Source organism: Mustela nivalis (genome assembly GCF_964662115.1).
Source record: "Mustela nivalis genome assembly, chromosome: X".
NCBI classification, from domain to species: Eukaryota; Metazoa; Chordata; class Mammalia; order Carnivora; family Mustelidae; genus Mustela; species Mustela nivalis.
This window is the reverse complement of record NC_139040.1, coordinates 49,362,700-49,375,291: the sequence shown is the minus strand read 5'-3', so window position 1 is coordinate 49,375,291 and position 12,592 is coordinate 49,362,700. Positions and strand designations below refer to the sequence as shown.

Here is a 12,592-nt window from a genome sequence, read left to right as displayed (position 1 = left end):
AAGAGCACCTGCTGCATATGCAGTATTGGCAGTGGTGCCTCTTAGATGAACCCATTTAGGACTACAAAGGCAGGTATCATCCGGCATTAGGGTATAGCTGCAGGGTTTACTGAACCATTCGTATTTAAAAATTTAAGAAACCGATGTTTTTTCCTTAGGCTATTTTGATATTATTTAAATAACAATTCAGATAATAAGGACAATGTACACAACCTCCAACTACAACCCTGTCATAGTCTAGACAGTGAAGTGGTACATTAGAAAACTTTAAAACTGCAGGTCCTTTGGGATCCCCCAGAGTGTATCCGCGCTCTTCTTCAAACGGACTTCTTCCTCAGGAGTTATAGTCACCTTCACAACATCTGAAATTTCATTCTGTCCCAAGATGCAAGGAACATTAGGGAAGACATCATCTTTTATTCCATACAGACCATTAATCATGGTGGAAATTGGATGCACCCGCCTAAGATTCTTCATTATACTTTCTGCCAAATCTGCCACAGACAGTCCAATGGCCCAGGAAGTGTAGCCTTTCAGTTTGATCACCTCATAGGCACTCTCAACCACCTGTTTATGAACCTCTTTCCACTGTTCCTTATCTGCATCAGTGCCTAAGTCCAGGTGCAGATTCTTCAGAGAGACACCAGCAATGTTTACTCCACTCCATATAGGCACACTGGAGTCTCCATGCTCCCCGAGGAGCCACCCATGACAGCTTAACGGGTGAACTCCCAGCCTTTCCCCCATTAGGTAACGGAACCGGGCTGAATGCAGATTGCAACCACTTCCAATTAACAAGGTTTTTGGGAAAGCCACTTATCTTCCAAGCCACATAGGTCAAGATATCCACTGGATTGGAAACAACAAACAACTTGCAATTTGGACTGTATTTGATGACATTAAGAATGATGAACTTAAAGATGTTCCCGTTACGCTGGACCGAATTAAGACAGCTTTCTCCCTCTTGCTGATGTGCCCCAGCTGTGATAATAACCAGCTTGGAGTTTGCAGTCACATTATAGTCTTTGCCAGAGACAATTTTTGGTGTTCTAACGAAAAGGCTTCCGTGCTGGAGATCCATCATCTCTCTCTTCAGTTTGTCTTCTGTGACATCAACAAGAGCAAATTCATCTGCCAAGTCCTTCATTAAGATACTGATGGCACAAGTCATGCCAACAGCACCAACCCCAACCCAACCCCTGTAATCTTATTTTGGGGGACATGTTCTTCCTTAAGAAGATTCTGAATCAGCTGATCTTTGAGAGTTGCCATTTTGGACTTAGAACCAAAAGGAGTTGGGAGTGCACGTGGGGAGGGAGGGCGCTGGCAGCAGTGCTGGGAGACTGGATCCCGACTTGGAGGCAGCAGCTCTGACACCCTCAATGTGGTTTTGATTTGAATCTCCCTGATGGCTAATGATAATGAACATTTTTTCATGTGCTTGTTAGTCATTTATATGTCTTCTTTGGAGAAGTGTCTGATCATGTCTTCTGCCCATTTTTTGATGTGATTATCTATTTTGTGTATGTTGAGTTTGAGGAGTTCTTTATAGGTAAATCCTAATTGGCCGTATTTTTTTTTTTTTTTTTTTTTTTTAGTGTTGCTGGATTTGGTTCACTACTATTTTCTTGAACATTTCAGTGTCTCTGTGCAAGATATTATCTGTAGTGTTTTTTATTTTATATATATATATATATATATACTTTTTTCTTTTTTAAATTAAATTAATTTATTTATTTTCAGAAAAAGAGTATTCAATATTTTTTTCACCACACCCAGTGCTCCATGCAATGCGTGCCCTCTATAATACCCACCACCTGGTACACCAACCTGCCACACACCCACCACTTCAAACCCCTCAGATTGTTTTTCAGAGTCCATAGTCTCTCATGATTCACCTCCCCTTCCAATTTCCCCCAACTCCCTTCTCCTCTCTAACACCCCTTGTCCTCCATGATATTTGTTATGCTCGACAAATAAGTGAAACCATATGATAATTGACTCTCTCTGCTTGACTTATTTCACTCAGCATAATCTCTTCCAGTCCCGTCCATGTTGCTACAAAAGTTGGGTATTCATCCTTTCTGATGGAGGCATAATACTCCATAGTGTATATGGACCACATCTTCCTTATCCATTTGTCTGTTGAAGGGCATCTTGGTTCTTTCCATAGTTTGGCGACCATGGCCATTGCTGCTATAAACATTGGGGTACAGATGGCCCTTCTTTTCACGACACCTCCTCAAACTCAACACACATGAAACAGGAAAACATATCAAAAAATGGGCAGAAGATATGAACAGACACTTCTCCAATCAAGACATACAAATGGCTACCAGACACATGAAAAAATGTTCATCATCATTAGCCCTCAGGGAAATTCAAATTAAAACCACATTGAGATATCACCTTACACCAGTTAGAATGGCCAAAATTAACAAAACAGGAAACAACATGTGTTGGAGAGGATGTGGAGAAAGGGGAACCCTCTTCCGCTGTTGGTGGGAATGCAAGTTGGTGCAGCCTCTTTGGAGAACAGTGTGAAGATTCCTCAAGAAATTAAAAAAAAATATATATATATATATATATTTTAATAACTGATGTCTTTGCCTGGCTTTGGTATTAGGATTATACTGTTCTCATAGAATGAATTGGGAAATGTTCCCTCCACTTTTATTTTTTGGAAGTGTTTGTAAAGGAATTCTGTTCATTATTCTTTATACATTTGGTGGAATTCACCAGTGATGCTGGGTTCTGGGCTACTCTTTTAATTAACAATTAAGTTTATTAATTTGTTATATAGTTCTATCGAGGTTTTTAATTCTACTTGAGTCATTTCTGGTAGTTTGAATCTTTTTAAAAATACCATTTCATCAGGGCACCTGGGTGGCTCAGTTGGTTAGGCAACTACCTTCAGCTCAGGTCATGATTCTGAAGTCCCAGTATTCTGTCCTGCATTAGGCTTCCTGCTCAGCAGGTGTCTGCTCCTCTCTCACCCTCTGGTCTTCACCCTACTGTGCTCTCTCTCACTCTCTCTCTCTCAAATAAATAAATAAAATCTTATGAAAAGAATACCATTTCATCTAGATTATCTAATTTGTAGTCATGCATTTGTTTATTGTTTCCTCTACACTATTTCCCCTGTGTGAGTTGATGGTGATGTCCTTTTTCTTATTGTTGAGTTTAGCAATTTGAATCTTCTTTCCTCTTCTTTTGGTTAGTCTAACTAAAGGTTTGTCAGCTTTGTTGATTTTTGCAAAGAACTAAAGTTTGATATTTACTTAAATCTTTAAGCCTTAAACCTTTGATATTTTACTTCTTGGATTTTAAACTCTCCTTACCCCCTCTCTCTAAATATAGAGACAAAGTTGGTTTATATGTGATTAACATGAAAAACTAACATAACCCTGAAGACATTTTTTTCTTCACCTAATATAGACGGTTTCAGGCTAGTACAATACTCAATGATTATTATAATTCTTCTTCTATCTTATTATTAAGCCACTTTCAAAAGTTTACAATTTGCCTATTTGAGCCCCACCATCATGTTAGCATTCCAGGCAACATATCAGTATTTTTGCTAGCAGGAAATAGACTAACATTTCCAATCCTGAAAAAGACCTCCTTCAACTTTAGCATACCATTCCATTAACAAACTTTTGGTCTGATCCTATTATATGGACCCACTGAGCAACAAAGAGGCTGAAAACTGAGCTCTAATCATCAATAAAATAAGGAAAGACTACTTATCAAAGGATATATCTATCCTTGTATAAGTATGTGTGATGTGTACATATTTTGAAATTATATAAAGGCATTTTATTACATACTTCATTTCATATTCTGATTTAAAAAATATTTAGTAGCATTTATTAAGAACCCTAATAAAACAATATTCTCTGTGTATGTGTGTGTATAGTATGTGTTCAAGATTTTGAAGATACAGATCTAATGATTATGAGAGTGAACATTTGTGATCTATTCACTACTTCCTTTTTTTGTCTATTATACTTTCATTCCTGATCCTTTCTTAGAAATTTAAAGTGCTTTCTCTAAGCTCTATAATCAATTAGAATACTGGTTTCCAGATAGTTGTATGAACAGGAATCATCTGGGAAATTTATCAAAAATGTGGATTCCAGGTTCTATCTCAAGAGATTTTAAATTAGGTCTGTGGTAGAACCAGGAACTTGCACAATTAACAGGGACCCCAGGTTGTTCTGGCCACAATATTTGAAAATAAAAAAATTCACTGAGTTAGGGGATTTTGTGATTAACCATTTTTCTTTTTAAATGTAAAATGAATTTGACAACCAAGATATACAACTAAGATATAGTTCTTCTTCTTCTTTTTTAAATTTTTAAAGTTATTTTATTTTTTATAGTTTTTCTTTTTTGTTTGTTTAACATATAATGTATTATTAGCCCCAAGGGTACAGGTCTGTGAATTGCCAGTTTCACACTTCATAGCACATACCTTCCCCAATATGCATAACTGCACCACCCTCTCCCTACCCCCTCCCTCTGCAAACCCTCAGTTTGTATTGTGAGATTAAGAGTCTATTATGGTTTGTCTCCCTCCTGATCTCATCTTGTTTCATTTATTCTTTTCCTACCCCACAAAACCAAACATTGCCTCTCAACTTCCTCATATCAATGGATCATATGATAATTGTCTTTCTCTTATTGGCTTATTTTGCTAAGCATAACAATATCCGGCAGTTGCATCCACGTCATCGCAAATGGCAAGATTTCATTTCTTTTCATGGTTGCATAGTATTCCATTGTATACATATATCACTTCTTATTTATCCATTCATCTGTTGATGGATATCCTGGTTCTTTCCATAGTTTGGCTATTGTGGACATTGCTTCTATAAACATTCAGGTGCACATGCCCCTTCGGATCACTACATTTGTATATTTAGCATAAATACCCAGTAATGCAATTGCAGTGTCATAGGGTAGCTCTATTTTCAACTTTTTGAGGAACATCCATGCTGCTTTCCAGAGTGGTTGCACCGGCTTGAATTCCCACCAACAGTGTAGGAGGGTTCTCCTTTCTCCACATCCTTGCCAGTGTCTGTCATTTCATGCCTTGTTAATTTTAGTCATTCTGACTGTTGTAAGGTGGTGTCTCATTATGGTTTTGATTTGTATTTCTTTGATGCCAAGTGATGCGGAACACTTTTTCTTGTGTCTGTTGGCCAACTGGATGGCTTCTTTGCAGAAATGTCTGTTCATGTCCTCTGTCCATTTCTTGATTGGATTATTTGTTCTTTGGGTGTTGAGTTTGATAAGTTCTTTATAGATTTTGGATACTAGGCCTTTATCTGATATGTCATTTCCATATATCTTCTCCCATTCTGTAATTTACTTTTGTTTATTTAACTGTTTCCTTTGCTGTGCAAATGTTTTTGATCTTGATGAAGTCTCAATAGTTCATTTTTGCCCTTGCTTCCCATGGCTTTGGCAATGTTCCTAGGAAGAATATGCTGTGGCTGAGGTCAAGGAGGTTGCTGCCTGTATTTTCAAGGATTTTGAAGGATTCCTTTCTCACAATGAGGTTGTTTATCCATTTTAAGTCTGTTTTTGTGTGTGGTGTAAGGAAATGGTCCAATTTCATTTTTCTGCATGTGACTGTCCAATTTTCCCAACACAATCTGTTGAAGAGACTGTCTTTTTTCCACTGGACATTTGTTCTTGCTTTGTCAAAGATTAGTTGACCATAGAGTTGGGGGGTCTATTTCTGGGCTCCTTTTCTGTTCCATTGATCTAAGTGTCTGGTTTTTTGTTTTTGTTTTTGTTTTTGTTTGTTTGTTTGTTTTTGCCAGGACCATACTGTCTTGATGATGACAGCTTTATAATAGACCTTGAAGTTTAGAATTGTGATACCACCCACTTTGGCTTTCTTTTTCAATATTCCTTTGACTAGTCAAGGTCTTCTCTGGTTCCATATAAATTTTAAGAAGATTTGCTCCATTTCTTTGAAAAAAAAAATGGATGGGATTTTGTTAGGGATTGCATTAAATGTGTAGATTGTTTCAGTAGCATAGACATTTTCACAATATTTGTTCTTCCAATCCAGGAGCATGGAACATTATTCTATTTCTTTGTGTCTTCTTCAATTTCTTCCATGAGTACTTTATAGTTTTCTGAGTATAGATTCTTTGCCTCTTTGGTTAGGTTTATTCCTATGTATCTTATGGTTTGGGGTCCAATTGTAAATAGGATTGCCTCCTTAATTTCTCTCTCTTCTGTCTTGTTGTTGGTATAAAGAAATACAACTGATTTCTGTGCATTGACCTTATATCCTGACACTTAACTGAATTCCTGTATGAATTCTAGCAGATTTGGAGTGGTGTCTTTTGGGTTTTCCACATAAAGTATCATATCATCTGCAAAGAGTGAGAGTTTGAATTCTTCTTTGCCGATTTGGATGACTTTAATTACTTTTTGTTGTCTATCGCTGAAGCTAAATAGCAGTGGTGATAACGGACATCCGTGCCATGTTCCTGACCTTAGCAGAAAAGTTCTCAGTTTTTCTCCATTCAGAATGATATATATGGTGGGTTTTTCACAGATGGTTTGATGATATTGAGGTTTGTACCCTCTATCCCTACACTTTGAAGAGTTTTGATCAGGAAAGGATGCTGTACTTTGGCAAATGCTTTTTCAGCATCTATTGAGAGGATCATATGGTTCTTGTTCTTTCTTTTATTAATGTATTGTATCATATTGATTGATTTGTGGATGTTGAACCAACCTTGCAGCCCTGGAATAAATCCCACTTGGTCATGGTGAATCATCCTTAATGTACTGTTGAATCCTATTGGCTAGTATTTTAGTGAGAATGTTCGCATCTGTGTTCATCAGGGATATTGGTCTGTAATTCTCTTTTTTGATGGGATCCTCCTCTGGTCTTGAGATCAAGGTAATGCTGGCCTCATAAAATGAGTTTGAAAGTTTTCCTTCCATTTCTATTTTTTGGAATGGTTTCAGGTGAGTAGGACTTAATTCTTCCTTAAATAATTGGTAGAATTCCCCTGCGAAGTCATCTGGCCTTGGGATCTTGTTTGTTGGGAGATTTTTGATGAGTGCTTCTTTGTCTTTACTGGTTATGGGTCTGTTCAGGTTTTCTATTTCTTCCTGGTTCAGTTTTGGTAGTTTTTATTCTCTAGGAATGCATCCATTTCTTCCAGATTGTCAAATTTGCTGGCATAGAGTTGCTCACAATATGTTCTTATTTTTTTTGTTTGTTTGTTTTTCTTTGGTGTCAGTTGTGATCTCACCTGTTTCACTCATGATTTTATTTATTTGGGTCCTTTCTATTTTCTTCTTGATAAGTCTGGCCAGGGGTTTATCAATCTTATTAATTCTTTCAAAGAATCAGCTTCTAGTTTTATTGATTTGTTCTATTGTTTTCTTGGTTTCTATTTCATTGATTTCTGCTCTGATCTTTATGATTTCTCTTCTTCTGCTGGGTTTAGGCTTTTTTTGTTGTTCTTTCTCCAACTCCTTTAGGTGGAGGGTTAGGTAGTGCATTTGAGACCTTTCTTGTTTCTTGCGAAAGGCTTGTATTGCTATATATTTTCCTCCCAGAACTGCCTTTGCTGTGTTCCACAGATTTTGAACCATTGTGTTTTCATTATCATTTGTTTTCATGAATTTTTTCAAGTCTTCTTTAATTTCCTGGCTGACCCATTCATTCTTTAGAAGGATGCTGTTTAGTCTTCATGTATTTGGGTTCTTTCCAAATTTCCTCCTGTGATTGAATCCTAGCATCAGAGCATTGTGGTCTGAAAATATGCAGGGAATGATCCAATCTTTTGTACCAGTTGAGATCTGATTTATGACCCAGGATGTGGTCTATTCTCGAAAATGTTCCAAGTGCACTAAAGAAGAATGTGTATTCTGTTGCTTTGGGATGGAATGTTCTGAATATATATGTGACGTCCATCTGGTCCAGTGTGTCATTTTAGGCCTTTATTTCCTTATTGATCTTTTGCTTAGATGATCTGTCAATCTCAGTGAGGGGAGTGTTAAAGTACCCTACTATTATTGTATTATTGTTGATGTGTTTCTTTGATTTTGTTATTAATTGGTTTATATAGCTGGCTGCTCCCATGTTAGGGCCATAGATTTTTAAATATTTTAGATCTTCTTGTTGGACAGAACCTTTGAGTATGATATAGTGTCCCTCCTCATCTCTTATTATAGTCTTTGACTTAAAAATCTAATTGATCTGATATAAGGATTGCCACCCCGCCTTTCTTTTGATGTCCATTAGCATGATAAATTGTTTTCCACACCCTCGCTTTAAACCTAGAGGTATCTTCAGGTATAAAATGTGTTTCTTGTAGACAGCATATTGATAGGTTTTGTCTTTTTTTTTTTTTAATCCACTCTGATACCCTGTGTTTTTTCATTGGGGGGATTTAGCACATTTACTTTGAAAGTAACTATTGAGAGATAGGAATTTAGTGCCATTGTATTGCCTGTAAGGTGAATATTACTTTATATTGTCTTTTTTCCTTTCTGATCTACTACTTTCAGGGTCTCTCTTCACGTAGGGGAACCCTTTCAATATTTCCTGTAGGTCTGGTTTGGTGTTTGCAAATTCCTTCCGTTTTTTTTTGTTTGTTTGTTTGTTTGTTTTGTTTTGTTTTTTGTTGTTGTTGTTTTGTCCTGGAAGCTTTTTATATCTCCTTCTATTTTCAGTAATAGCCTAGCTGGTTATAGTATTCTTGGTGGCACGTTTTTCTTGTTTGGTGCTCTGAATATATCATACCAATTCTTTCTGGCCTGCCAGGTCTCTGTGGATAAGTCTGCTGCCAATCTAATATTTTTACCATTTTATGTTAGAGAGTTCTTTTCCCGGGCTGCTTTCAGGATTTTCTCTTTGTTGCTAAGACTTGTAAATTTAATTATTATGTGATGGGGTGTGGACCTACTCTTACTGATTTTGAGGGGGGTTCTCTGCACCTCCTGGAGTTTGATGCTCGTTCCCTTTGCCATATTAGGGAAATCCCCTACAATAATTCTCTCCAATGTACTTTCTGTTCCCCTCTATCTTTCTTCTTCTTCTGGAATCCCAAATATTCTAATGTTGTTTCAACTTTAAGTCGTATCACTTATCTCTTGAATTCTCCCCTCATGGTCCAGTAGTTGTTTGTCTCTCTTTTGCTCAGCTTCTTTATTCTCTGTCATTTGGTCTTCTATATCACTAATTCTTTCTTCTGCCTCATTTATCCTAGTAGCAAGAACCTCCATTTTTTATTGCACCTCATTAATAGCTTTTTAAAATTTCAACTTGGTTAGATTTTAGTTATTTTATTTCTCTTAAAATGGCTTTTATTTCTCCAGACAGGGTTTCTTTAGTATCTTCCTTGCCTTTTTTTGAGCCCAGCTAGCACCTTGAGAATCATCATTCTGAGCTCTAAATCCGACATATTACCAATGTCTGTATTGATTAGGTTCCTAGCTTTTGGTACTGCCTCTTGTTTTTTTTGTTTGTTTGTTTGTTTGTTTTGTTTTGTTTTCTTTTATTTTTTTGTGGTGAGTTTTTTTGCCTTGTCATTTTATCCAAATAAGAATATATGAAGGAGCGAATAAAACAGTAAAAGGGTGGCAAAGACCCCAGGAAAGTGTGCTCTAACCAAATCGGAAGAGACCCCAAATCATGTGGGGATCAAAGGGGCTAAAAAGAATTTCAGAAAAAAATTTTAAAAAAGGATAAAATATATATATATATATATATATATATATATATATATATATATATATTTAATAGAACAGAGTCACCCACTTAATTTTGGGAGTACTTTGGTCTCTTATGAGGAACTACCTCCCAGAGTTTTAAGGAATGAAAAACTTTTTAATAATAATGGTAAACACAATGAAGGAATGGAATATGACTATAAAGTTGAGAATTTTAAAAAAAATTCTAAAAAAGGAGTTGATATGATTAGTTGTTTGTGAGAATAAAGAAAAAGAAAGTGGAGAAAATTTGCTCAGGTTGGAGACTAGAACAAAGCCCTGTGATAGATTTAGGGTATATGTGGATCTATTAGAAGTTGTTTCCCAATTTTTATAGAATAAAAAACCCCATGTGTATACAAAAAAGAAAGTAGGATACAATGAAAGATAAACTATGACTATAATAATGAAGGTTCAAAAAGATTTTTTATGATAGTTTAAGATAATCTAGTTAAATACATTAAAAGAGGAAAGAGTAAAAATTTTAAAAAATTAACATAAGAAAAAAATTTAAAAAATTAATTAACTTTGCAAGACTAAAGAATCATGGTTAGAAAGCCATGAATTCCATGTTTTGCTTTCTCCTCCTCTGGAATTTCGCTGTTCTTCTTGGTAAGTGAACTTGGTCTTGGCTGGATTTCTTGCTGATCTTCTGGGAGAGTGGCCTGTTGTAGTATTTCTCAAGCGTCTTTGCCTGAGATGGAATTGCACCACCCTAACCAGTGGCTGGGCTGAGTAATCTGCTCAGGTTTGCTTTCAGGAGCTTTTGTTCCCTGAACCCTTTCCGTAGAGTTCTGGATGACAGGAATGAAAATGCTGGCCTCCCAATCTCCAGTTCAGGGGAGCTGAGAGCTCTGGGTCCCTCTCCTCAGTGTACCCTTGAAGGAAAGTGCTCAATCACTTCAATGTCCCTGGCTTCTGGCTGCGCTCTGAGCTTACCCAGCCTGTGACCAAGCATCTCTGTCTCTGGCACACAGTCCCGCCTAATATCTCCAAATTCAGCAGATCCCTGTGCTCTCCCAGGGAGCTCTCCCTGGATCTCATGGGGTCCCTGCTCAAAGAGCAGTGGCCTGACTGTACCATGAATCATGGTTTAAGGTAACCTCGAGTTGAGAATTCACTCCTGGGCTCTGTCTATTAGCTGGCTTCCCTGCACCAATACTTGTGAGCTCTATGACACTCAGACACCCCTGATCCTTCTGTGACCCCATGGGACCTGAGACCACACTTTCCCCATGTGGGCTTCCCCCCGGCTTAGCCTCTGGAGTGATGTCCCTCAGTGAAGCAGACTTTTAAAAGTTCTGATTTTGTGCTCTGTTGCTCCATTGCTTGCTGGGAGCCAGCCCCTTCCCCCCATGGTCTATCTTCCCATTGTTTTGGATTCATTTCTTCACAGGTCCTACGTTTCAGAAAGTGGTCAATTTTCTGTTTCTAGAATTGTTGCTCTTCTTCTTTTCAATCTCCTGTTGGAATTGTAGGTGTTTGGAATGGTTTTATAAATTATCTAGCTGATCTCCTGCTGTCTGAGTCATCTCAGCATGCTACTCCTCAGCTATTGACTCCTCCTCTCTGGCAGTATAGACATTTTAATGGCGTTTATTCTTCTGATCCATGAGTATGGAATGGTCTTCCATCTTTTTGTGTGTTTTTCAATTTCTTTCATGAATGTTCTGTAGTTCCTCAAGTACAGATTTATACCTCTTAGGTTAGGTTTATTCCCTGGTATCTTATGGTTCTTGGTAGTATAGTAAATGGAATTGATTCTTTTATTTCCCTTTCTATATTTTCATTGTTAGTGTATAAGAAAGCAACTGGTTCCTGTACATTGATTTTGCATCCTACCACATTACAGAATTGCTGTATGAGTTCTAGTAGTTTGGGGGTGGAGTCTTTTGGGATTTCCATATAAAGTATTGTGTCATTTGCTAAGAGAGAGAGTTTGACTTCTTCTTTGTCAATTTGAATACTTTTTGTTTCTTTTTGTTGTCTAATTGCTGTTGCTAGGACTTCTAGTAATATGTTGAATAACAGTGGCAAGAGTGGACATCCTTATTGTGTTCCTTATGTCAGAGGGAAAGCTTTCAGCTTTTCCCCATTGAGAATTATATTTGCTGAGGGTGATATTTCATAGATATGTTTTATGAAGTTGAAGAATGTTCACTCTATTCCTATACTTTGAATCATTTTAGTCAGGAACAGATGTTGTATCTGGTCAAACGCTTTTTCTGCATCAATTGAGAGGACCATGTGTTTCTTCTCCTCTTACTGATTTGTGGATGTTGAAGTATTCTTGCATTGCATGGATAAATCCCGCCTTGTCATGGTGTATAATCTTTTTAATGTACTGTTGGATCCTATTAGCTCGATCTTGTTGAGAATCTTGGCATCCATATTCTTCAGTGATATCGGTCTGCTATTCAACTTTTTCAAGGGACATTTGCCTGGTTTGGGATCAGGGTAATTCTGGCTTCATAAAAAGAGTCGGGATGTTTTCCTTCTCCTTTTTTTTATTTATTTATTTATTTTTTTTGAAATAGCTTCAGGAAAGCAGGTATTATTTCTTTTTTGAATGTTTGGTAGAATTCTCCAGGGAATCCATCAGGTCCTGGGGGCTTTCTTTTTGGGAGGTTGTTGATCATTGCTTCAATCTTTTTACTAGATGTGGGTCTATTCAGGCTGTCAGTTTCTTCCTGATTCAGTTTTGGAAGTTTATAGGTTTCCAGGAATGCATCCATTTTCTCTAGGTGGTATAACTTATTGGTATATAACTCTTTTTTAAAAAAGATTTTATTTGTTTGACAGCGATCACATGTGGAAAGAGAGGCAGGCAGAG

The 12,592-nt window shown here is 37.1% G+C and overlaps 1 pseudogene across 1 annotated transcript; it reads right to left on the bottom strand.

Annotated features, from left to right (window-relative positions):
• Positions 1 to 267: 267 nt before the first annotated feature.
• On the bottom strand, positions 268 to 1,287 carry LOC309855825 (L-lactate dehydrogenase A chain pseudogene; annotated as a pseudogene). The gene has a single exon. The product of its transcript is annotated as an L-lactate dehydrogenase A chain pseudogene (transcript).
• Positions 1,288 to 12,592: the final 11,305 nt, after the last annotated feature.